The sequence below is a fragment of the Scyliorhinus torazame genome, chromosome 9 (assembly GCF_047496885.1).
Source record: "Scyliorhinus torazame isolate Kashiwa2021f chromosome 9, sScyTor2.1, whole genome shotgun sequence".
In the NCBI taxonomy this organism is placed as follows: Eukaryota; Metazoa; Chordata; class Chondrichthyes; order Carcharhiniformes; family Scyliorhinidae; genus Scyliorhinus; species Scyliorhinus torazame.
The window spans coordinates 232,114,356-232,141,787 of NC_092715.1; the positions used below are offsets into that span (position 1 = coordinate 232,114,356).

Consider the following 27,432-nt stretch of genomic DNA (forward strand, 5'->3'; position numbering starts at 1 on the left):
TCACAGACCTGGATACTGATTACCTCCCTTCAGTTAGAAGTTAAACCTTCACAGGACTGCTAGAAGGAATGTCCAGACCTACTCACTCCAATCCCTCAGGGGAATTATTTAATAGGCTTCTGTTTAGCTCCTGCCCAGGATGAAAACTGAAAGCCAAAATGGAACCTGCATTCTGTTCCAGAAATTTCTGAAAGGCTTCACCAATCCCAATCGAGAACTGAAGATGTCCCAGAATTTAAGAAGAGGGGATTGACTTCTAGCCAGGTGCATAAAAATTACATCATAGACTTTGCTGCAGAGCATACTGAATTAACTACAACTATCTTCCTTTTTGCTAAGTTTGACTCTAAGCATTGGAGAGTTTTTCCAGATTCCCAATGACTTTATTGTTGCTAGATCTCCTTGATGTTACATTCAGTTAAATGCTGCCTTGATCTCACCTCACCTCTAGAATGAAGATCTTTTGCTCTTGTTTCGACCAATGCTGTATTGTGGGCTGGAGCCAAGTGGTCCTGGTGGAAGCCAAATTGAACATTGTTGAGTAAGTCATTGCTCATTAAGTGCCACTTGATACCACTGTTGATTGCCCCTTCCATTGCTTTTCTGTTGGTCACAAATAGAATGATGGGATGGTAAATGGCTTTTGTGGGCAGGATGTATCTGGGCAGATTTTCACAGTATCGAGCAGATGCCAGTGTTGTGATTGTACTGAAATATCTGGCTAGGGATACGACTAGTTCTGGATCATAAGTTTTCAGTGCTACAGCTAGGCCCATAGCATTGGCTAGATCCAGTGCCTCCAGCCATGTATTGGAATGACATGGAGTGAATTGAATTATCCAAAGATTGGCACCTGTGATCTTAGGAACCTCAAGAGGAGCTGAGATGGATCATCCATTAGGTACCTATGGCCGAAGATGGTTTCAAATGTTTCGGGTATTTTCTGTTGAGTTGCTAGATCTGTTCTGAATCTATTCCATTTAGTAAGGTGGTGGTGGTACCAAATGGGACCAGAGTCCCATAGCGAGCATGTTTAGCTGCGTGTTTCCCTGCGCCGCAGCGCCGAGGGACACCCCACTATATAACACCCATCCCTGTAAAGTACAGGGTCTCAGCAGGGAACACACCCCTGAGTCTGCACTCAGCTCCCCGGAACTCCTCAGTTCAAGGAGAGGTTGCCAGGTTTCCATCCTGCCCAGAGTGCAAGAACCCCTCTGATCCCCTCGGAAATCTCCACAAGTGCCATTCCATCTGGTTCCCATTTGTGGAGGCCAGCAGTGAACAGCCTTTGCCAAGGTCTGAAAGGTGAAGGGGTTAGATCCCAACGTCTTCATTACCTCAGGGAACTGCATGTTAGAGTGATACTAATAAACTATAGTTTTGTTCTCCATGCAGATTTGCCAAAATGTGATCCTGCCTACAATGGGCGGGCTTCACATCGCAATGTCTCGCGAGATTGCATTCGTTTTTACGAGGCATAGCGAACCAGGTAGATTGCGGAAGCGGGGTATTCAATCATTTACCAGCCACGTTGCACCGCAATGCTCTGCGTTTTGGGTGCAGCGTGGCCGATAGATCACGCCCATAGGGCAGGATTCTCCGCCGGCGAGAGTCTCCTTTTTTGCCAGCGCCCGGGGGTTTTCCGATGGCGTCGGGCAGCCCCACAATGGGAAACCCCATTGACCGGCTGGCATAACGGAGAAACCCGCCGGCGGGTCGAGGCAGAAATGTGGCGGGGCGGGGAATCCAGCCCAGAGTTTTTGGCTACTGTCACCCAATTTCCCTTCTCGTTCAGTCCTCTCAATCGAAATAAGAATAACTGATATCGGCATTCAGTTGTTCAGTAATGGGGGCATGATCCAAACCCACAAGAAGTCGATCAAGGCCAATGCCCTGAACTTCTTCACTGAACATGTAAGAATTCTATCAGGGCAAGGACTGTCGCAGCTAAAATGGAAAGCCCACCATCACGTTCTCAGTCCATTGAGGGATGGACAACAAATGCACCTTTTCCAAAGCCAATCTCATCCCAAGAACTAATGAAAAAAAAGAAAGCTGTTGAAAACTGGAAATTGATGGCCATTCTGTTCTACTCCTAAAGGAACTGTTGATTAGTAATGCAGAAATGAAATAAAGGTTGTTAAAAATTGAAGATTTATTTTACGCATTTATGCTTGCATCCCTCAGAATATTTTGACTTTTGGCTCATTATTTCATGCATTTTCTGGTAAAATAAGTTAATCATTCTGAACTGTTGCCTTCTAATTCCAATTAATCAATCTGCACATTATACAAAATATGTCCAGCTTACCATTTTAATTAAGCCAGTTTTTAACATTTTTCTGGATGGGCTTTCCTTACGCCAGAGAATAATTGATCAGTGACCAAATCTATCAACCTCTCCAAATCTATCAACTTCTGACTAATACATTTCCATCACTCACCACTGGATTGCTTAAAATGCTTTGAAAAGACACTGAAGCTGATATAGTCAGGTTTCAAAACAATGGCTTATGGTCACAAATTTCATACTTAAAAACAAATGTAGTTTAGAAGTGGATTCTCAATGCAATGAAATTTATAAGAAAACAACTTATTTCCATGCTTGCTATGTGATATTTTACTGGCACAAAAATACTTGTATTTACAGCATTCTTGGGGCAGTATATTCTTACTGAAGGAAAGTCTATGGAAAGCACTTTTGTTCAAAAGACTCCTCGTTTTATGAAGTAATTTAAATGAATTATTTTAATACCGAAAAGTAAAAGCAACACCTTTCTTACTGATATTGAAACGACTTGAATGCTTTGTTCTGCTCCGTGCCTCTCTGAGGTATTTTGAATCCAGGAAAGCCATGGGACAGACGAGGAATGTTGAACAAAGTTTTCTGTCTCATACCTTGAGCTGATCATTAATATCAGGGGAGGGCATAATAGTGAGGGAGATCCACGAGGAATCCTGCAATTTTACAATGCATTTATACACAACAGTTTTTATTTGTTCATGGATGTGAGCTTCACTGACTATGTTGCTTGTCTATCCGTAATTGCCCTTGAGAAGGTAGGGGTGAGCCTCCGCTGCCCATTCTGCCCACTTAATCTGTGCAGATTAATTTTTTTCCCCACATGGACCATTTATTTTATTCTCTCTCAACTGCTTGGTTTCCCATACACTTAGAACACCCTTCCTGTTAAGAAACAAATTCTCCTTTGAGAAAACTTATGGAGTATATTTCACCGATGGCTCATGGCACAGAATTTTACATGACAATTATTTTCTGCAAAAGCCTTATTTTTTCAAACCTTTTCTTTTGTCTCACCATCCGATGTTTACATTTACATAATCCTAAAGATTTCAGATAGGTCATTTTCAATAATCGCGGCTCCAGTGAAATAAAGTCCTGATCCTTCAACTCATTGTTCATGACTGCGACACCTCATGCCTCAAAACATTGTTAGTGAAGAAACAATGAATTTACTAAGAAATGCAATAGACCTAGATTTTAGAGCAATTTGATTGCTGCCATTTCCAAGTCCAAATGCCTGGCTGGAAAAGGAAAGAACTCTCCCATATTATGAACCAGAAGGCAGCTGCAGCAGGATTAATCCCTTAGTGCAGTCAGAAAGTTCACAACAGCTGGGGAGTGTTTTCAATGTTCTCCTGCAATTTGCTGATAAGTGCAGCACGGAAGGCTGCCAGAGATGTCTAGGAGCAGTAGAGAGGTATTCCACAAAGCCATCACTATATCATTCAGAGCACTAGGCACAAATGCCAGGCATCAACTGTGGAGCACTGCTTCTAGAGTTTTTTTTAAATCCTTCAGAGGACGTGGGTATATGACTGATTAGGCTGCCATATATTACCCAACCCTAATCAGCCTTGAGAAGGTAGTGATGACCTGCCTTCTTAAAATATTTAGGATATTCCAGGATGTTGAACCAACAACAGTGAAAGAATGGTAATATATTTCTAAGTCAATGTGGTGTTTGACTTGGAGGGGGATTTGGATTTGATGGTGTTCCCATGAATCTGCTGTGTAGCATTCAATCCCATTTACAACCCGTCATATAATGAAACAAGAGTGTTCATCTACAACAAAACCAGCACAACATTCATGATTGGGCTGATAAGTGACAACTATCATTCGCAGCATTCAAGTGTGAGGCAGTGATCATCCCCAGAAAGAGAGAGTTCGAGGCGGAGAAGGTTATGATTGGAAGGTGCTTCCAAAGAAATATTGCTGCAGTCCATCTTGTAGATGGATCGCATTACAGTTACGTTCTGATGGTGGTCGAGGGAATGACTCGTCTACTGAGGTAGTATGGGCTGAGGTTAGAAACAGGAAAGGAGAGGTCACCCTGTTAGGCGTTTTCTATAGGCCTCCGAAAAGTTCCAGAGATGTAGAGGAAAGGATTGCAAAGATGATTCTGGATATGAGCGAAAGCAACAGGGTAGTTGTTATGGGGGACTTTAACTTTCTAAATATTGATTGGAAACGCTATAGTCCGAGTACTTTAGATGGGTCCATTTTTGTCCAATGTGTGCAGGAGGGTTTCCTGACACAGTATGTAGATAGGCCAACGAGAGGCGAGGCCATATTGGATTTGGTACTGAGTAATGAACCAGGACAGGTGTTAGATTTGGATGTAGGTGAGCACTTTGATGATAGTGACCACAATTCGATTTTGTTTACTTTAGTGATGGAAAGGGAGAGGTATATACCGCAGGGCAAGAGTTATATCTGGGGGAAAGGCAATTATGATGCGATGAGGCAAGACTTAGGATGCATCGGGTGGAGAGGAAATCTGTAGGGCATGGGCACAATGGAAATGTGGAGCTTGTTCAAGGAACAGCTACTGCGTGTCCTTGATAAGTATGTACCTGTCAGGCAGGGAGGAAGTGGTCGAGCAAGGGAACCGTGGTTTACTAAAGCAGTCGAAACATTTGTCAAGAGGAAGAAGGAGGCTTATGTAAAGATGAGACATAAAGGTTCAGTTAGGGCATTCGAGAGTTACAAATTAGCTAGGAAGGACATAAAGAGAGAGCTAAGAAGAGCCGGGAGGGGACATGAGAAGTCTTTGACAGGTAGGATCAAGGATAACCCTAAAGGTTTCTATAGATATGTCAGGAATAAATGAATGACTAGGGTAAGAGTAGGGCCAGTCAAGGACAGTAGTGGGAAGTCGTACTTGGAGTCCGAGGAGCTAGGAGAGGTGCTAAATGAATATTTTTCATCAGTATTCACACAGGAAAAAGACAATGTTGTCGAGGAGAATACTGAGATTCAGGCTACTAGACTAGAAGGGCTTGAGGTTCATAAGGAGGAGGTGTTAGCAATTCTGGAAAGTGTGAAAATAGATAAGTCCCCTGGGCCGGATGGGATTTATCATAAGATTCTCTGGGAAGCTAGGGAGGAGATTGCTGAGCCTTTGGCTTTGATCTTTGTCTATAGGAATACTGCCAGAAGACTGGAGGATAGCAAATGTTGTCCCCTTGTTCAAGAAGGGGAGTAGAGACAACCCCGGTAACTATAGACCAGTGAGCCTTACTTCTGTTGTGGGCAAAATCTTGGAAAGGTTTATAAGAGATAGGATGTATAATCATCTGGAAAGGAATAATTTGATTAGAGATAGTCAACACGGTTTTGTGAAGGGTAGGTCGTGCCTCACAAACCTTATTGAGTTCTTTGAGAAGGTGACCAAACAGGTGGGTGAGGTCATTTTGCAGCTGTACAACACTCTGGTGCGGCCGCATTTGGAGTATTGCGTGCAATTCTGGTCGCCGCATTACAGGAAGGATGTGGAAGCATTGGAAAGGGTGCAGAGGAGGTTTATCAGAATGTTGCCTGGTATGGAGGGAAGATCTTATGAGGAAAGGCTGAAGGACTTGAGGCTGTTTTCGTTAGAGAGAAGAAAGTTAAGAGGTGACTTAATTGAGGCATACAAGATGATCAGAGGATTGGATAGGGTGGACAGTGAGAGCCTTTTTCCTCGGATGGTGATGTCTAGCACGAGGGGACATAGCTTTAAATTGAGGGGAGATAGATATAAGACAGATGTCAGAGGTAGGTTCTTTACTCAGAGAGTAGTAAGGGCGTGGAATGCCCTGCCGGCAACAGTAGTGGACTCGCCAACACTAAGGGCATTCAAATGGTCATTGGATAGACATATGGACGATAAGGGAATAGTGTAGATGGGCTTTAGAGTGGTTTCACAGGTCGGCGCAACATCGAGGGCCGAAGGGCCTGTACTGCGCTGTAATGTTCTATGTTCTATCATGTTTACCAATTCAGAACAAAGCTAAATGAAGGAGAACTCCTATGTGTACTCGTCCCAGGTTCATAGTGTACCTATTACTGCATCTCCAGTGCAAAGATATCCGCGGTCAGATTCGGTGATGGGGAAGGTCATGGACATAATCTTGAAAGGTACCATTGGATAAACAGAGGAGGAATCTGGAATTCAAGCCATATGGAACAAGGGAACTTGAGTTAATCGTACAAAACTGAGTACCTCTATGGGAATCATCATCCCTGGATTTGGATGTGGATTTATTGTCACGTGTACCGAGGTACAGTGAAAAGAATTATTCTGCGTAGAGTCAAAGATCAAAGAACAAAGAACAAAGAAAAGTACAGCACAGGAACAGGCACTTCCACCCCCCAAGGCTGCAATGACCATGCTGCCTGTCTAACCTAAAATCTTTTCCACTTCTGGGGCCCGTACCCCTCTTGACAGATCATTCCATGCATGAAAAAATATAGGACTTACGATAAATACACAAAGTAAAGACTCCATGCTTGCGGAGTTGTACACGGGATCAGATCCACGAAGGACATCCAGGAATAGTATGGATGAAAGAACTTGTAAGAAGTTATTTTTGGTGGCCTGGACTAGACTCACAGATTGAAGAAAGAGTAGATCAATGTCAGTCTTGTGCTAGGATACAAAATAGTCCATCTCTCAACCACTTTACCCTTGTGATTGGTTAGAGCAACCTGGCAAAGAGTACATATCAATTTGGCAGGACCAATTAAAAGGTATTTGTTTCTTGTCCGAGTGGAGGCACATTCCAAAGGGGCCGAATAATGATATTGAAGTCAACAACTGTGGAAAACACAACTGAACGAGTGGATGAAGTATTTGCACAATTTACAAAGAAGAACAATTGGTTATCGATTAGGAAACTTAGTTCATGTCAAAGGAATTGGAACATAGAACATACAGTGCAGAAGGAGGCCATTCGGCCCATCGAGTCTGCACTGTCCCACTTAAGCCCTCACTTCCACCCTATCCCCGTAACCCAATAAAACTTGAGGATAGACAAGTCCCCCGGGCCTGATGGGATATATCCAAGGATTCTATGGGAAGCTAGAGATGAAATTGCAGAGCCGTTGGCAATGATCTTTTTGTCCTCACTGTCAACAGGGGTGGTACCAGGGGTTTGGAAAGTGGCGAATGTTGTGCCCCCGTTCAAAAAAGGGATAACCCTGGGAATTACAGGCCAGTTAGTCTTACTTCGGTGGTAGGCAAAGTAATGAAAAGGGTACTGAGGGATAGGATTTCTGAGCATCTGGAAAGACACTGCTTGATTAGGGATAGTCAGCACGGATTTGTGAGGGGTAGGTCTTGCCTTACAAGTCTTATTGAATTCTTTGAGGAGGTGACCAAGCATGTGGATGAAGGTAAAGCAGTGGATGTAGTGTCCATGGATTTTAGTAAGGCATTTGATAAGGTTCCCCATGGTAGGCTTCTGCAGAAAGTAAGGAGGCATGGGATAGTGGGAAATTTGGCCAGTTGGTTAATGAACTGGCTAACCGATAGAAGTCAGAGAGTGGTGGTGGATGGCAAATATTCAGCCTGGAGCCCAGTTACCAGTGGCGTGCCACAGGGATCAGTTCTGGGTCCTCTGCTGTTTGTGATTTTCATCAATGACTTGGATGAGGGAGTTGAAGGGTGGGTCAGTAAATTTGCAGACGATACGAAGATTGGTGGAGTTGTGGATAGTGAGGAGGGCTGTTGTCAGCTGCAAAGAGACATAGATAGGATGCAAAGCTGGGCTGAGAAGAAGCAGATGGAGTTTAACCCTAAAAAGTGTGAGGTTGTCCATTTTGGAAGGGCAAATATGAATGCGGAATACAGGGTTAACGGTAGGGTTCTTGGCAATGTGGAGGAGCAAAGAGATCCTGGGGTCTATGATCATAGATCTTTGAAAGTTGCCACTCCAGTGGATAGAGCTATGAAGAAGGCCTATGGTGTGTTAGCGTTCATTAGCAGAGGGATTGAATTTAAGAGCCATGAGGTGATGATGCAGCTATACAAAACCTTGGTAAGGCCACATTTGGAGTACTGTGTGCAGTTCTGGTCGCCTCATTTTAGGAAGGATGTGGAAGCTTTGAAAAAGGTGCAAAGGAGATTTACTAGGATGTTTCCTGGAATGGAGAGTAGGTCTTACGAGGAAAGGTTGAGGGTGCTAGTCCTTTTCTCATTAGAACGGAGAAGAATGAGGGGCGACTTGATAAAGGTTTATAAGATGATCAGGGGAATAGATAGAGTAGCCAGTCAGAGACATTTTCCCCGGGTAGATCAAACCATTACAAGGGGACATAAAGTTAAGGTGAATGGTGGAAGATATAGGGGGATGTCAGAGGTATGTTCTTTACCCAGAGAGTAGTGGGGGCCTGTGGAAGTGGTTGAGTCGGAAACATTAGGGACCTTCAAGCGGCTATTGGATAGGTACATGGATTACGGTCGATTAATTTGTTCTTAATCGAGGACAAAAGTTCGGCACAACATCGTGGGCCGAAGGGTCTGTTCTGTGCTGTATTGTCTATGTTCTATGTAATCCACCTAACCTGCACGTCTTTGGACTGTGGGAGGAAACCGGAGCACCCGGAGGAAACCCACGAAACACAGTGAGAACGTGCAGGCTCCGCACGGACAGTGACCCAGCAGGGAATCCAACCTGGGACCCTGGCGCTGTGAAGCCTCAGTGCCAAGCACTTGTGCTACCGTGCAGTCAGCTCAACACACCCCATTCCATTCCCCCCCAATTCCCCCTCTACTTTCCCCCCACCCACATTTCCCTCCTCCCATTCCTCTTCTCCGACCCCCCCCCCCCCCCCCCCATCTCACCACCCCCTCCCCCACCACCCTGTTCCCCCTTCCAAGGGTTTATGTAACATTGCTTAGGGTGATGGGCCTTTGTTGGCACTGTCAGCGGATCCCTATTCAAAGTAGGAGAGTGAAGATAACTCACCCTGAGAAAGGCTTCTCAGGAACTGATAAAGTCTGACTCCTGTCATAGAATTTACAGTGCAGAAGGAGGCCATTCGGCCCATCGAGTCTGCACCGGCTCTTGGAAAGAGCACCTTACCCAAGGTCAACATCTCCACCCTTTCCCCATAACCCAGTAAACCCACCCAACACTAAGGGCAATTTTGGACACTAAGGGCAATTTAGCACGGCCAATCCACCTAACCTGCACATCTTTGGACTGTGGGAGGAAACCGGAGCACCCGGAGGAAACCCATGCACACACGGGGAGGATGTGCAGACTCCGCACAGACAGTGACCCAAGCTGGAATCGAACCTGGGACCCTGGATCTGTGAAGCAATTGTGCTATCCACAATGCTACCGTGCTGTCTTTCTACTAACAGTTGGTGGACAACTCCTAGAGGGCCTAGAGGCAGAGGGCTACGGACGATTTACCGGTGTCACAGGGATAGCTGTGCCACCCTGTTCTGCCCACTATCCTTGAGCTGCACCGGTATCAGGAGAGGGGGGAATCAGAAGAACTGAAGAACACCTAGTCTCTTTGGTGGCAGGCCCTCATTAGCCTCCATGCCTCCTCCATGAGGGGTCCATAAGGCCCTGGCGGACTCCATAGGATGGAGGGGCAGCTAGAGTGAGCTCTTGAAGCCTCTGAGTCATCTGGCTCTGCCATTCCTGAAGGCTCCCCATTGCCTGCACCAAGGTGTTGATGCCCTCAGCAGTGACTCGGCCATGCTCTGGAGTGCCTGCTCAGTGTTCAGCTGTGTCTGGGACATGTCCCTCAGTTACTGGCAAGGCCTTCAACCACAGTCATCACAGACTGAGCCATGCCTTGGACACAATCACTAAAGATGTCCAGGTTTTCCACTGCGGTCTTCTCCCTAGCAGTGTTGGCCTGGGTGTCACGTATTGCCGACACCATCTCCTGCACCTGAAGGCTTTGGGACTCCTCCAATCGGCCTTGCAGTTGCTGGAATGTCACTGACATCCCCTCCTGAATGTCACAGCTGTACCGTACGATCTCAAACAGTTCAGGGAGAACGTTGTCCAGATGGTCGACATCTCACTGGGACCTAGCCAGCTCCTGGGATCCAGCAGACCTCTGACTGCTGTCTCTCTTGGATGTTCCAGCCTCCACCTGATGTGCATCAGAAACTGTGTGGTGCTCATCAGATTGAGTCCAGAAGCCTGTCCATGAATGTCACCCACTGAGGTGTGGGTGTTGGTGATAGCTGTGCCGCACGGCCGGTGTTATCCTCGGATCTCTCTCCGAGGTGTTCTCTAGGTAGCACAGTAGCACAAGTGGCTAGCACTGTGGCTTCACAGCGCCAGGGTTCCAGGGTCGATTGCCCGCTGGGTCACCGATGTGCGGAGTCTGCACGTTCTCCCCGTGTCTGCGTGGGTTTCCTCCGGGTGCTCCGGTTTCCTCCCACAGTCCAGAGACATGCAGGTTAGGTGGATTGGCCACGATAAATTGCCCATAGTGACCAAAAGGTTAGGAGGGGTTATTGGGTTACGGGGATAGGGTGGAAGTGGGTCGGTGCAGACTCGATGGGCCGAATGCCCTCCTTCTGCACTGTCTCTTCTATATTCTATGGTAGAGGGGAGGGTGACAACTCTGGATGGCCCGGCCTCATCAGATGGTGATCCTGCAAGACAATGGACATTTTATGGGCCATCAACAACTCACTTGAGACAGGTCAACTGGATGAAGGAGCAGAGGATGCTCACTTCTCTGTTGCTGGTCGTCCTCGCTGTCAGTCACTGTTCTCACCTCGGGCAACACCGCATTCTTCATTGGGGTTGAGGACTGGGATCTCTGGGACTCCTCCCTCCCATCTTTCCCTCTTTTTATGGGCTGTCTTCACTTGCGGGGACAAAGAGAGAACTTTGTGAGCTGCATGCTTGAAGGGTCAAGGGATCTATAGCAGGTGGCATGTATGGACACCACAACTAGACATGAAGGGGTTGTGCTGGAGGCTGCCAGGGGGTTCTGAGGAACAAGCCAGAAGGTCAGATGTGGGGAAGGTGCGATATCTCAGCTAGTCGATTGGGATGAGGAAGGGGGGGTGTAATTTGGGAATTTAAGGAATGGCCAATCAGAATTGATGCCGGGAGAGAGGTGGTAACTTACCCTTGCAGCTCAGTGGAGGTTGTTTGTCTTCTTCCGACATTGGACAGCAGTCCTCCTGGTCATGCTTCCCGCACAGACAGTCGCTGCCACTGCCTCCCAGGCAGCATGGCTGACCCTGCTGCTGGTCCTCCAACCCCCCTCGGAGGAACAGGATGCCCTGCGTCTCATCCACAGCGTCTAGAAGCCTTGTGAGGCCGGCAATGCCAAAGCGAGGAGCAGGTCTGCGCGCTGCCATGCTTATGTGTTGACTGGGAGTGAGTGGTGATGGAGCTTTAAAAGCAGCTCCCCCTTGTTAGCGGCGAGCTGCTGAGGCGTCAGTCCGGCAAATCAGACAGCAAAAGAGCCAGGAATGGCGAGATTCACGTGGGGGCTCATTTTTGGCACTAAGTGCTGTTGAATACAGGCCGCGATCTCGCCAACGCGGCAGTCGTGATACAGCCCGCCAAACGCGCCCAAATGCGGACTTTAACTTTTGTCCATGCATCATACCCGATATCCTTGTCAAAGGCCACGAGCACTGCCAGAGGAAAGGCCAGTGAAATGCAAACTGGAAAATATCTATGGCAGGCCTTAAATTTGTAACAAGAATGAAATGACCACCTAGGTATTGGGTGCAGTATTCGACTGCAGGACATGTAACTGCTATTCAATACATCAACCCAACAGCTAATTTCAGGTGCATCATATGTACTTTAAACTCTTTGTTCATACTCTAAAAATCCTCATTCTGCTGATCTTGATATGTGGTAAGCATTGCAGTGGTGATGAGGGATGGAAGTGACAAATGAAGGATGCTGATTCAGCAACTATAGTAGGAATCAGACAGTCTGACATTTCAAATGGTGTCCCTCCCTCCAACAAACTGTAAGACAAGAAAAAGTAATTACTTGTCTGATTTTATTTAAAAGCCTGTGCTCAAATTGTTCCCTTTAATGAGCTGTTTGTGCCTTATGTTTAACCCTTTTTAGTTGTGATTTCAAAACATGTTTTCAGTTATATATGATATCTGAGAAAATGGCTTTATGTCAATTTCATATGCTGAATGTTATAAAATTCAATTAGAGAAATTAAGTCGGCTAGACTAATCTGATTAAAGCCTCCTCTTTTTGTCAACTATAATTACCTTATATGAAAGAACGTGAGGCTAATTTGATGCACATTTTAAGGAGCCTGAATCCACAGCGCGAGTTGGCTTTTCCTTCACTACAAACAGACATTACTCAGATTGCCCACTGGATGGCTTTGAGAAATGGCATAAATTCTTCTCAGGTTGAAGTTGAGACAAGTGGTTTGGACAGAGAAGGACTCTGCTGTGCTAAATCATTGGTGATAACTCTGTCAAAAATCAAAAAAAAAGGTCCATTTCCCAGCAAAGAAAATCATCATAGACCCATGGAACCCCTACAGTGCAGCGGAAGGGCATGTGGCCCATCGAGTCTCCAACGACCCTCCAAATGAGCACCACAACTATACCTACTCCCCCCCTATCCCCGTCACCCTACCTAACCTGTACATCGTTGGAAACTAAGGTGCAATTTTATCATAGCCAATCCACCTAACCTGCATATCTTTGGACCGTGGGAGGAAACTGGAGCACCCGGAGGAAACCCATGCAGGCATGAGGAGAACGTACAAACTCCACACAGTCACCCATGGTTGGAATTGAACTTGGGTCCCGGCGCTGAGAGACAGCAATGCGAAACACAGTGACGTCATGCCAATTCACCATGCTTAATTCACAAAATCCATCAAAGAAATTCTTAAATGAAAGAACTTTTCTCAAGCCACAGTCTGTACAACAATACATAAACTCAAGAAATAGGAGTTAACCATATGATCTGTAGAGATTGCTCTGCCATTCGATAGGGTCGTTGCTGAACTTAGGCTTCCACACCATTTTCTTGCTCACTACATATCCCTTAATTTCCTGACAGATCAAAACTCTGGTTATCCCAGCCTTAAACATATTCAACAATGCAGCACCCACAACCCTCTGGTGTTGAGAAGTCCAAAGATTCACAACCCTTTGAGTGAGGAAACTTCTCCTCATCTCAGCCCTAGATGATCAACACCTTATCCTAATGTTGTGTCTCTGTGTTCTAGATTCCACGACCAGAGGGAACAATCTTTCAGTGTCTACCCTATCAGGCCCCTGCAGAATTTTGTAGGTCACCTTTCATTGTCTAAACTCCTGAGAATATAAGCATAATTTACCCATCCTCTCATCATTGGGCAACTACTGTCAACACGAGTATAATAACTTGAAGCAAAGGCATCACTTGGTCCAGAATTAATCTAAACAGTAATGTGGATATAGGAAAGTGGGAACAGTGGGAACACATATGGGATTATGATGACTATTCTTGTGAACAATAAACACCAACATGAACTGTTTGTGTTAAACAGAATGTTTCCATCCTCCAATTCTATGAGAAACCAAATATGGGAAGTAGTTAAAAAGATCCCACCAGAACTGAAGAAGATCTGTCAAGAAGTATAAGTGACAAATAGTATCAACGTGATCGTGGCTTGAATCACTGTCTGCGTTGACCTGGCTAAACTCAACCAGCTCAGCAGTTGTGTACCAGAAGTGGCTTGCTAAACTAGCAAAACAAAAGAATACCTCAGAGTCATGCTCCTAATCGTTCGCCAGTGATCCTGATTTGGAAAGACAGTGGGCTCAATTTTCACAAACAATTTCTGAATGTGGATTTCGGCTGCGCGATCCATAGAGCCAAAGAATAGTTCATTCGCTTTGACGATGCCGGCCTCACAAGTCTTCTCGATGCTGTGGATGATACGTGGGGCACCCTGTTTCCCCGAGGGGGGTCAGACGACCAACATCAGGGTCAGCCATACCATCTGGGAGGCATTGGAAGCGGCTGGCAGTGCAGGCAGCATGACCAGAAGAACTGCTGTCCAATGTCAGAAGAAGACAAATATCCTCCAAAGAGCGACAAGGATAGGTTACCACCTCTCACCCGGATTGTAACTTTTTTGACGGTTGGGGTGATTTGCGGCATTATTAAGTTGTGCGGGACCTAAAAACGCTGGCAAGCCTGGCTCCTCAGAGATCGGGGTGACATTTTTAAGACAGTCCTACAGAACCCCCCTTCCCCCACGCCAATTCACCGGCAAAGACCCCCGCACCTCCCAATCGCTAAACTCAGGCACCCCCACCCCCAAGTGAGCTACACCCCCCAAAGGGGTCACCAAAAGCCACCCTTCAGCACTTCCCTAAAATTCCCTTCAAGCCCCTCCAGGCCCTTCCCTTGGCAGTGCCAACCTGGTACTACCCCTGGCACCCTGTTAGGTTGGCACTGTCTGGTTTGCACTCACTTTTTGGCACTGGCAAATTGGCATGGCCAGGGTGCAGGGCATTTTCCAGCCATGTTCCTGACTACCACGGCCTCTGAGCCCTCTGGGCGGTCATTACATTTGGGGCAGGATTCTCCCTTTGGGAACTGTGTTCTCCCACTGGATTTGAATCGCTGGAAGTCTGCGCTCTCGCTAAGAGTACTAGGCAGGTGAAATTCAGGTGATGCAAATGGGGCAGCATGCTGCCCACATGCAGCCCAAGCCATTCCCAGCCCGGCTGGTGTCTGATTCACTGGGGTCGGGATTCGCGTTAAAAGCCTGACAAGCTTTTAAGCACTTTATTCACCACAGACTATCATTCCAGCCAAGAAGATAGCTGTTCGCAGACACCCCTCCTCCCCATGATTCTGAGCGCCCGAGACTGACCAAATGCTAGATGTCATTGAGGAGGGGAGGGACACCCTCTTCCCCAGGGTGGGCGGAGACTCGAGCCTGCCCTTCTCGACAACACCTGGGATGAGATGGCAGAGGCTGTAGGTGCTGCCAGCCTCACCAGGAGGACCGACACACAATGCACGAAGATGAATGACCTCCTCAGGGCAGCTTGGGTGAGTCATCACCTCTGTGTCCCTGGCATCACTCTCTTCCCTCACTACTCACACCAGCCCCCAATGCCCTGGCACCCACCTGCCTGCATCCCCCTTACTATCCACCCTGTACTCAACCCCAACACATGTATTATCCTCTTTGGCCAGGAGCCTTTCACACACATGCCAACAGCTACAGTACCCCCATAGAACTCGCATCCCAGCGTCTCAATATCCTTTCTGTGTCCCCAAGTATTAGACGGCCCATAATCGGTGGGAGCACCAGAAGATAGGAGGGGGCATCCCAGACATTCGGGTCCACACCTTGACAGAGGAGAGCGCAACTCGCGATGGAGGCTGGGGAGGGGGCAGTGGCTGCGATGGAGTTCGGCATGGGGCAAACAAGTGAGAGCCCTGATGTGTAAGTTGGTTCAACGTTGACTGCAACTGGATGCAGTGAAACTAGAAACCGGCTTCTGACACAGGAGATGGTCCAACACTGTTTTATTGAACTTCCTGATTGCTGTACATAGTCTGTTGTGAGTTGACACTCTATCAATCTAACTGATAACCTCCTACTGGCTTGACCGACTAACTCTCTACCTCATGGTGATAGTGCTCACTGGCTTGTGCACTCTTACTATCTCAGTAGCTGTGTCCTGTAGAGAGAGGGAGAGTCTTAATGCCCTGTGTCCTTTATAGTGGTAGTGTCCTGCCTGGTGATTGGTTGTTATGTGTCATGTGTGTTCATTGGTTATCCTGTGTGTCAATCATTGCCTGTCTGCATCTCATTATATACATGAGTGGATATTATGACAAGCCCATTGCAATGCCGATGTGCCTATAGCAAGTGAGTCACCCTTCTGCCACAGGCCAGTCCTTCCCAATATCTCACCAGATCTTTTGTCTTTCAGGACCACCAACCAAGCCGTCCGGGGTCGCTGCATGTCAGCCACAACCGCAGCACATCCCGGAGCATGACTCTGGGGAAGACACTGACTTTTTGTCACTGCTGTCACCTGCACGCTCCATCGTCGCAGAGACTATCATCTTGGTGAGTAATGTCAGTGATCAGGCTCCTGGGTCGCCCACTGCTGAGCATCGCACACATTTTGCAGCACATCAGGAGGAGACAGGGACTCCTCAGGGAGTGGGTGGTCAGAGAGCCACCCGATCCCAGGGAACAGCTGTCGCCCAGATAGCTGTCGCATATAGGGGCTGGTTTAGCACAGTGGGCTAAACAGCTGGCTTGTAATGCAGAACAATGCCAGCAACGCAGGTGCAATGCCCGTACTGGCCTCCCCGAACAGGCGCTGGAATGTGGCGACTAGGGGCTTTTCACAGTAACTTCATTGAAGCCTACTTGTGACAATAGGCGATTATTATTATTATTATTATTACTTCTGGAAAGTACCATCCCATCACTGGTGCAGCTGCAGAAGCACAGTCAGAATTTACAGAAGGGGATGTCAGCAACCTTTCAGTGCTTGCAAGTGCAGATGGAGGAGTCCAACCGCCTTCAGATGCAGGAGATGTTGCCAAAAATGTATGGCACCCAGGCCAAACCTGAAAAGGCGACATTCAGGGTGGAAGGCCTGGGGCAGAGACATAAGAGCCATGTGTCAGGACGTTCAAAGCATGGGGAACACTTCGCTGTCCATGGCTGAGGAGCAGGAAAGGACAGTCCAGTCACAGGCAGAAATGTGTTCCAGACCCACAGTGACATTACTGCAGCGCTCCAAGGCTTGGCCCATTCACAAAAGGTCACAGCCTAGGGCATCAAAAGCATTGGCCGGGTGCTGACTGATCTTGGCCAGTCACAGAGGGACATGTCACTGGTACAGAGATACATGACAGAGGCTATGAGGGACATTGCTCACTCGCTGAGGGGCAGATCCTGGTCACAGTGCTCCATGGCTAAGCGCATTGACACCACAGTTCAGATGAGGGTGATCCAACAGAACTGACAATGTCAGGTGACAGTGGCACCTCCGGAGCTCGCTCCGGTCTCACCTCCATCCCGTGGAGTAGCCTAGGGCCCATGCCGGTGCCTCCCACAGGGGAGGTGCTGGAACCCCTGGGTGCTTCCCAAATCGAACCTCATCGAGAAGTGGCAGAGCATGAGGGCAGCATTATGAGCCCATCTTGTATTCCAGCATCCCCAGTGAGTGAGCTCCAACAGTACAGCATCTCCTGCAACCCCCCTACACACGGCCCTGCCCACAAGACGGAATCACTAACAAACATGCAGGGATCACCCGGGTGGACAGTGGTATGTTATCCTAAACACAGGAGACAGACGTTGCCAGACAATCAGGGGCAGCAAAGCTGAGTGTTGAATTTTGTGCATTTGAGTGCTATAGTGAGAGTTTGGTGACTGAGGGAGTATAAGGCTTCATTTTTATCTAAAGTCTCGTCTTTCTTTTATTTAGTTAATTAACTTAAAAGTTGCTGTTTGGTTTAGAAGAAGGTGAATTTTCAATCAGCTTTAAACAAAGCTTCCACTTGTAGGCACTTGCAGCTGGAGCTTGTTAATTAGTCAATTGGTTTAGGCCAGTTTTCAGAGGCTAGATTCACAGTATAAAAATGATCCCCTGCAGTGCAGACTTTGTTTGCACTGAATGCTGAATTTGGTGCATTTGAGTGCTATAGTGAGAATTTGGTGACTGAGGGAGTGCTGAATTTGGTGCATTTGAGTGCTATAGTGAGAGTTTGGTGATTGAGGGAGTGCTGAATTTGGTGCATTTGAGTGCTATAGTGAGAGTTTGGTGACTGAGGGAGTGCTGAATTTGGTGCATTTGAGTGCTATAGTGAGAGTTTGGTGACTGAGGGAGTTAGGTGAGGAGGGAGTAAGGTGCTCCTTTCATTTTGTTTCCGACATTTCCGCAAAGAGTGAGAAGGGAGCTAGGGGTTTACAGAGAGTGCAGCTGACTGGGAGCAGAGTCGGAGGGCGGAGATCCAGTTGGTCCACAGGGCAGCTATATTCTGTAAGGTAAGAGGGGATGGAAGCTAAGCCAGTTGCATGCTCCTCCTGTAGGATGTGGGTGGTGAGGGATACCACCGGTGTCCCCGCTGACTATATCTGCGGGAAGTGCACCCAACTCCAGCTCCTCAAAGACCGTGTTAGGGAACTGGAGCTGAAGCTGGATGAACTTCGGATCACCCGGGAGGCAGAGGGGGTGACAGAGAAGAATTACAGGACGGTAACCACACCCAAGGTACAGGACAAGAATAGCTGGGTTACAGTCAGGGGGAAAAAAAAACATCAGACAGTGCAGGGATCCCTCGTGGCCGTTCCCCTTCAAAACAAGTATACCGTTTTGGATGCTGTTGGGGGGGGATGACCTACCGGGGGAAGGCCCTAGCGGCCAGGTCTCTGGCACTGAATCTGGCTCTGGGGCTCAGAAGGGAAGGGGGGAGAATAAAAAAGCAATAGTTGTAGGAGATTCAATGGTTAGGGGAATAGATAGGAGATTCTGTGGTCGCGAGCGAGACTCCCGGAAGGCATATTGCCTCCCCGGTGCCAGGGCCAGGGATGTCTCGGATTGTGTCTTCAGGATCCTTAAGGGAGAGGGGGAGGGGGAGCAGCCAGAAGTCATGGTGCACATTGGTACCAACGACGTAGGTAGGAAAAGGGCTGTGGAGGTAATAAACGAGTTTAGGGAGTTAGGCTGGAAGTTAAAAGCCAGGACAGACAGAGTTGTCAACTCTGGTTTCTTGCCGGTGCCACGTGATAGCGAGGCTAGGAATAGGGAGAGAGTGCAATTGAACACGTGGCTGCAGGAATGGTGTAGGAGGGGGGGCTTCAGATATTTGGATAATTGGAGCGCATTCTGGGGAAGGTGGGACCTGTACAAGCTGGACGGGTTGCATCTGAACCTGAGGGGCACCAATATCCTGGGAGGGAAGTTTTCTAGTACTCTTCGGGAGGGTTTAAACTAATTTGGCAGGGCAATGGGAACCGGATTTGTAGTCCAGCAACTAAAGTAGCCGATATTCAGGACGCCAACGCGTGTAATGAGGCAGTGGGGAAGGGAACACTGACAAAGGAGAGTACTTGCAGGCACGGAGATGGGTTGAAGTGTGTATACTTCAACACAAGAAGCATCAGGAATAAGGTGGGTGAACTTAAGGCATGGATCGGTACTTGGGACTACAATGTGGTGGCCATCACGGAAACTTGGATAGAAGAGGGCAGAAGTGGTTGTTGGAGGTCCCTGGTTATAGATGTTTCAATAAGATTAGGGAGGGTGGTAAAAGAGGTGGAGGGTGGCATTGTTAATTAGAGATAGTATAACAGCTGCAGAAAGGCAGTTTGAGGAGCCTACTGAGGTAGTATGGGTTGAAGTCAGAAATAGGAAAGGAGCAGTCACCTTGTTAGGAGTTTTCTATAGGCCCCCCAATAGTAGCAGAGATGTGGAGGAACAGATTGGGAAACAGATTTTGGAAAGGTGCAGAAGTCACAGGGTAGTAGTCATGGGTGACTAACTTCCCAAACATTGAGTGGAAACCCTTTAGATCAAATAGTTTGGATAGGGTGGTGTTTGTGCAGTGTGTCCAGGAAGCTTTTCTAACACAGTATGTAGATTGTCTGACCAGAGGAGGGGCAATATTGGATTTAGTTCTTGGTAATGAACCAGGGCAAATGATAGATTTGTTAGTGGGGGAGCATTTTGGAGATAGTGACCACAATTCTATGACTTTCACTTTAGTAATGGAGAGGGATAGGTGCGTGCAACAGGGCAAGGTTTACAATTGGGGGAAGTGTAAATACGATGTTGTCAGACAAGAATTGAAGTGCATAAGTTGGGAACATAGGCTGTCAGGGAAGGACACAAGTGAAATGTGGAACTTGTTCAAGGAACAGGTACTACGTGTCCTTGATATGTATGTCCCTGTCAGGCAGGGAAGAGATGGTCGAGTGAAGGAACCATGGTTGACAAGAGAGGTTGAATGTCTTGTTAAGAGGAAAAAGGAGACTTATGTAAGGCTGAAGAAACAAGGTTCAGACAGGTCGTTGGAGGGATACAAGATAGCCAGGAGGGAACTGAAGAAAGGGATTAGGAGAGCTAAGAGAGGGCATGAACAATCTTTGGTGGGTAGGATCAAGGAAAACCCCAAGGCCTTTTATACATATGTGAGAAATATGAGAATGACTAGAGCGAGGGTAGATCCGATCAGGACAGTAGCGGGAGATTGTGTATTGAGTCTGAAGAGATAGGAGAGGTCTTGAACGAGTACTTTTCTTCTGTATTTACAAATGAGAGGGGCCAGATTGTTGGAGAGGACAGTGTGAAACAGATTGGTAAGCTAGAGGAAATACTTGTTAGGAAGGAAGATGTGTTGGGCATTTTGAAAAACTTGAGGATAGACAAGTCCCCCGGGCCTGACGGGATATATCCAAGGATTCTATGGGAAGCAAGAGATGAAATTGCAGAGCCGTTGGCAATGATCTTTTCGTCCTCACTGTCAACAGTGCGGTACCAGGGGATTGGAGAGTGGCGAATGTCGTGCCCCTGTTCAAAAAAGGGACTAGGGATAACCCTGGGAATTACAGGCCAGTTAGTCTTACTTCGGTGGTAGGCAAAGTCATGGAAAGGGTACTGAGGGATAGGATTTCTGAGCATCTGGAAAGACACTGCTTGATTAGGGATAGTCAGCACGGATTTGTGAGGGGTAGGTCTTGCCTCACATGTCTTATTGAATTCTTTGAGGAGGTGACCAAGCATGTGGATGAAGGTAAAGCAGTGGATGTAGTGTACATGGATTTTAGTAAGGCATTTGATAAAGTTCCCCATGGTAGGCTTATGCAGAAAGTAAGGAGGCATGGGATAGTGGGAAATTTGGCCAGTTGGTTAATGAACTGGCTAACCGATTGAAGTCAGAGAGTGGTGGTGGATGGCAAATATTCAGCCTGGAGCCCAGTTACCAGTGGCGTACCGCAGGGATCAGTTCTGGGTCCTCTGCTGTTTGTGATTTCCATTAATGACTTGGATGAGGGAGTTGAAGGGTGGGTCAGTAAATTTGCAGACGATACGGAGATTGGTGGAGTTGTGGATAATGAGGAGGGCTGTTGTCGGCTGCAAAGAGACATAGATAGGATGCAGAGCTGGGCTGAGAAGTGGCAGATGGAGTTTAACCCTGAAAAGTGTGAGGTTGTCCATTTTGGAAGGACAAATATGAATGCGGGATACAGGGTTAACGGTAGGGTTCTTGGAAATGTGGAGGAGCAGAGAGATCTTGGGGTCTATGTTCATACATCTTTGAAAGTTGCCACTCAAGTGGATAGAGCTGTGAAGAAGGCCTATGATGTGCTGGCGTACATTAACAGAGGGATTGAATTTAAGAGTCGTGAGGTGATGATGCAGCTGTACAAAACTTTGGTAAGGCCACATTTGGAGTACTGTGTACAGTTCTGGTTGCCTCATTTTAGGAAGGATGTGGAAGCTTTGGAAAAGGTGCAAAGGAGATTTACCAGGATGTTGCCTGGAATGGAGAGTACGTCTTACGAGGAAAGGTTGAGGGTGCTAGGCCTTTTCTCATTAGAACGGAGAAGGATGAGCGGCGACTTGGTAGAGGTTTATAAGATGATCAGGGGAATAGATAGAGTAGACAGTAGAGACTTTTTCCCCAGCTGGAACAAACCATTACAAGGGGACATAAATTTAAGGTGAATGGTGGAAGATATAGGGGGGATGTCAGAGGTAGGTTCTTTACCCAGAGAGTAGTGGGGGCATGGAATGCACTGCCTGTGGAAGTAGTTGAGTCGGAAACATTAGGGACCTTCAAGCAGCTATTGAATAGGTACATGGATTACGGTAAAATGATATAGTGTAGATTTATTTGTTCTTAAGGGCAGCACGGTAGCATTGAGGATAGCACAATTGCTTCACAGTTCCAGGGTCCCAGGTTCGATTCTGGCTTGGGTCACTGTGCGGAGTCTGCACATCCTCCTCGTGTCTGCATGGGTTTCCTCCAGGTGCTCCGGTTTCCTCCCACAGTCCAAAGATGTGCAGGGTAGGTGGATTGGCCATGATAAATTGCCCTTAGTGTCCAAAATTGGCCTTAGTGTTGGGTGGAGGTGTTGACTTTGGGTAGGGTACCCTTTCCAAGAGCCGGTGCAGACTCAATGGGCCGAATGGCCTCCTTCTGCACTGTAAGTTCAATGATAATCTATGATTAATCTGGGACAAAGGTTCGGCACAACATCGTGGGCCGAAGGGCCTGTTCTGTGCTGTATTTTTCTGTGTTCTATGTTCTATGTCACAGTGTGTCATCATCATCCTTCATCTGGTGGAGAAGACCCGCCATTGTTCCATACACACCCAGCTGTCTGCATTGTTTCATTCATATCCCTTCATGGTTTACTGACTTTGAAGTAGTCAGCTGTGAAACTAACTCTCTTTGATGTGGTCCAGGAACTGTCAATCATAGCTTGATGTTTATAAACACTGCAGGTAGTTTTAGTGGTGAAGGGAGATGAATGAAACAATGCAGACAGCTGGGTGTGTATGGAATAAACTCAGCTGACTGGTTTTCTCTTTCCAGCAATTGACAGGTGCTGCTTCCTCTGCCTGAGCCAGCAGGTGTATTGTCCAGGTGAGTGTTAAAGCAGTTTTTTTTTTTTACTGCCTATGTCTGGACTGCTCTCTAGTTTCCAGACAGGGGTCTCTCTTTTGCGGGGCTTCCAGATAGGGGCAGGGGTCTCTATGATGGGGGTTGGTGGGGATCTTGCATTTTCAGGGGCAGGGTGGCAGCCAATGGACTTTGGGGGCAACTCCCTTAAAGAGTTATCCGCTTGGCCCACTGCAAGGTTCACCATGTCAGGTAAATGTTTGTCAAAACCTGCACCGATTCTCGCCCATGTGATTTCCGGCCCATAGAAATGGAGAATTACGAGGGCCCGGAGAATAGGGGGCAGGATTCTCCGTTACCCGACGCCGATATCGCAACTGGCGATCAGGCGGAGAATCCCTTTTCATGATCGAATCGGATGCGGCGCCTGTTTTTGGATGCTCCGCGCCCTTCAAAACGCCGTGATCGGGGAGTATGCAGCACTCCAATGGGATGGCCTCAGGATGTCACCTGAAGGCCCTCCCCTGATGCCCCGCCCCCGATGGGCCGAGTTCCCGACGGCGCGGATCACTTGTGGTCTCAGTTTCCGTCAACCTCGCATGCGCGGCCATGGACCCGGCCATTCTCCAGCCGGTTTTCATAGCAATCCTACAAAGTCATTTTTCAGTAAAAGTAACGGATACTGTATTCCATTTTGAGAAACTCAACAATTTAAGAGCTTGAAATTTTTTTACTCTTGTTAGATGGGGCTGAAAGATCAGAATGCTCTAAAAGACAAATTGCTTTGATTGTGTGAGAAATAAGCCAGGGGCTGGTTTAGCACAGGGCTAAATTGCTGGCTTTGAAAGCAGCTCAAGGCAGGCCAGTAGCACAGTTCAATTCCCGTACCAGTCTCCCCGAACAGATGCCGAATGTGGCGACTGGGGCTTTTCACAGTAACTTCATTTGAAGCCTACTTGTGACAATAAGTGATTTTTATTTCATATGTATCATTACCCTGATCTTATCGATATACATTAATGTTTTGGGCTATCCACTGGGGTTTTAAATGACCAAATGCATTAAGGAGGTAAGTATTAACAAATAGTTTACAGTAGTTGTCGGGGCAGAATTCAAAGCATCAATCCCAGTGGGATAATTGAGTCACATCATGGTTTTCAAATACAAATATATTTGTTCATTGACTCACTTCGATGTGTTCAGTGTGTTATTTCTCACACAGGCAAATATTAAAATCATTTGGTGTTGGCCTGGGTGGCTACTATGGTCGGCACCGTCTACAGGCAGTTGAACTCTTCCAACTGCCCCTGCAGGCACTGGATGTTTGCTGACACGCCCTTATGTTATTCCCGGCTCTGCGTCTGTATTTCCTGCATTGATGGGATCGCTCTTTCCAGAAGTCCGAAACCTGTCCGGACCATGGCTAGTCCCTGGGGTCGGCCCCCTTCCGAATGTTCACCTCCTTGGGAGTTCCCACCACCACCCAATGTACCGCTGCATGTGTGTGTGTTGTGTGTGTACCAGGTGCTTCTTCACAAACATGCTCAACTGAGTGAGTGTCTCTGGAATGGTGTTGGGTGTTGGTGACTGCAGTGAAGAGAAATTGGTGTTGCACCCAGACATAAGCTCTGGGGTGTAGCGGGGCTGCAGCTGAGTGCCCGAGTCCTCAGCAGGTCCCGCCTTGTTGCCAGGTGAGTCAAGGGGTTGCAGCTTGGGGAATGAGAGACGTCAGATGGACCTGCTTCGTCATCATGTGATCATGCAAGATAAAAGTCAAGGTGCATGGTTAGATCGCGGGTAGGTGTGCTGTGGTGAAGAGGGATGCCGCAAGTGCCATTGGAACATCGCAGTTCATTGAGGACACAGTTGGATCAATGCCGACCGTCGCCTCTGTGACTGCACAGTGCCCAACCCCACTGACCAGGTCCGCCGCCCTCTGCTCTGTGACACCGAGGGCCCGCATGTCCGGTCTGCCCCCTATGGTCTTCTCCTGCTCCCTGCAATTGTGGGCCGCTTTCCCCTGGGGTGACAAATAATGCATAGTGTGAGACACCCGGTCATGGCGGGCGGTATAGGTGTTGGTGTGTGGGACGGGGGTTGGTGCCAGGGGCATGGTTGTAGTGGGGACACACCCTGGCTGGCCTGGTGGGTTGCCCATCCTCACCCAGCACTGTCTACCGGTCTGCCTGGTGGGGGCCCCATTGCAGGGGGGGGCGGAAGGGGGGAGTAGGGTGATTGGTGTGTGGGACCGGGGTGTTGGCAGACTCATGGAGCTGGTGACTCATCCTGGTCGCCCTGAGGAGGTTGTGCATCTTCTTCCTGCACTACTGCCCAGTCCTGGCAATGGGACCCATGGCACTCACAGCCTCTGCCATCTGCGCCCGATTGACATCAGCGGGTGGCTACCTCTTTCCCACCCTGGGGCACACAGTGTCCCACCTCGCCTCCACGGCTTCCGCAGTGTTTCCAGCTCAGCATTGATGAACCATTGATGTTCTTCGGGGTGGCATCTTCTTCGCTGGAATGTGTGGAGAGTGGAGTGCTTATACGTGGCTGCAGCTTGTCAGGCTCTCGAGTACCAATCCCGACCCCACGAATCATATGCCAGTGTGCGATGGGATCGCACTAGTTCCACATGGTGCTGGTACTGGCCTATTAGCATGTCCTGAATGGCTCCAGGACCAGCACCTCCATCATGACAATAGAACACCCGCGTTTCAGTCCTGGCGTCAGCACTTCGTCTCTGAAACAGAGAATCCAGCCCACAATGTGACATTCACACTGTTATTGGCTTTTCTGTATTTTGTACTCATGGTTAACAGACTGCTGTTTTCAGTGATATTAGTCCAAATTTCAGTTAATGAGATCTGTGTTTTTAATAATGCATTCATGTTCTCTCACAGAAACTGTACAATAAGAAACTGGCAAAATCTATCAAAATACACAAGTGAATTAACCTTCTCTCAAAAGACTAATATTACAGGATGCACGTCACTGGTACAGAATGGTTGCACAGCTTGTATTAATTAAACAAAAGCAGTGCAATAAAGACCGCTCTACTTTCATTTTGGGGAAACAAAACGAATCTCTGAAAGCTAAGAACGTGTAAGGAAATGTTGATTAGGCTGCTTTACAATTATTACTTTCATACAAGAAGTTGAAAGAAGCCACATGTGTGCTGTAAATTGCTGTTTCTGTGTACTGGAAAATGCAAGGAGTGAGATCATTTGATTCTTTAACCTTGTTCAGCAGAAAGTTTACACAGATTTTTGAAAGGCTGTCGCAGAGGTACACACATTTTTCAAACTCAAGGGCGAGATCATGTCCTGGTGTTCTGAGAACCTAACAAATGATGTTTATTTTATTTATCTGTGGAGTAGCAGCAAGGAGTTGTTAGGTACCTGCTGATCGTCTTTACAGTGGGGCAAGCGCCACTTGTTGCTTGGCCTGAGGTATTACTGAGATAGCAAGCTTGTCCTGCAGTGATTTGCCAACTGGATTACTGTTAGTTCTTGCAACCATGCTGTGGGACACTGGTTAATTTTTCCTTACCTCTTTGTTCAGAAGGATCTATGAAGGCATCGCTCATCATAACTTTGAAGATATGGGAAGAAGTCAAAAATCAGGCAGAATCAAAATTGCTAATCATCATTATATGACAATATCCAGTTCTTTTGAAATCAGTGCAGCTGAATTACGGGACATATGACAAACGAGAAATGCCACATGTTTAACAATACAGCACCTGTCTAATTGTTTCCGTTGCACATTCATATAAATAGGTATGCGGTTAACAAGATATAATGAGGAAAATTGTTCAGAAACAATATAAGTCACGTGAAATGTAAATTATATTTTCTATCATGTGTGTTTTTCCTGAAGGTGGGTCCTTGGCTTATTCCCTGCTGATGCTTTATCTGAAGCTGTGTCTTTTTCTCTGTAACGGTTTTCCATTGCCTTCCACTCTCAGGGGCAGGATGAGGAGGCAGGTCACAAGTCTGTTTCTACCAAGAACAGAAATTCAAATCACATTATTATCATTCTGAAACCGACATAAGCCATGGAGCCAACTGTGCTAATTAGCCACAGACCACGTTTAACATAATAACCTTCTCAACCTTGCCCTTCACCTGAGGTGTGGAGATCCTTAGGTTAAACCACCACCAGTCAGCTGGCCCTCTAAAAGGGAAAGCAGCCTATGGACATTTGAGACTATTTCAACTTTACATTTATTTAATAATAAAGAAAAAGTGGCAGGTATTTTAATATAATCTATAAAATATATTACAAATAATTTGTTTGAAATGATTTGTATGTCAATCATGGGCTGGTTGCTTTGTTTCGTTGTGAAACTAACCAGTACTCTCACTTCCTCTTTTTCTCTGCCAAAAGCACTTAACTGACTTTGACGTGGTCCAAGAGCTGTCAATCATAGCTAGACGTGTAGAAATATTGCGTTAGTTTCACACCTGGGTACTGAAAGCCATTCAATGGGGACAGGAGATAAATTAAACCACGCAGATTGCAGAGTCTGTGTGGAAGCTG

General features: G+C 47.2%; 1 long non-coding RNA gene across 1 annotated transcript; it reads left to right on the forward strand.

Moving 5' to 3' along the window:
* Nucleotides 1-481: 481 nt before the first annotated feature.
* On the forward strand, nt 482-27,132 carry LOC140430077 (uncharacterized). The gene is made up of 3 exons (XR_011949314.1): nt 482-541; nt 16,227-16,366; nt 26,452-27,132. It is a non-coding gene; the product is annotated as an uncharacterized lncRNA (long non-coding RNA).
* Nucleotides 27,133-27,432: the final 300 nt, after the last annotated feature.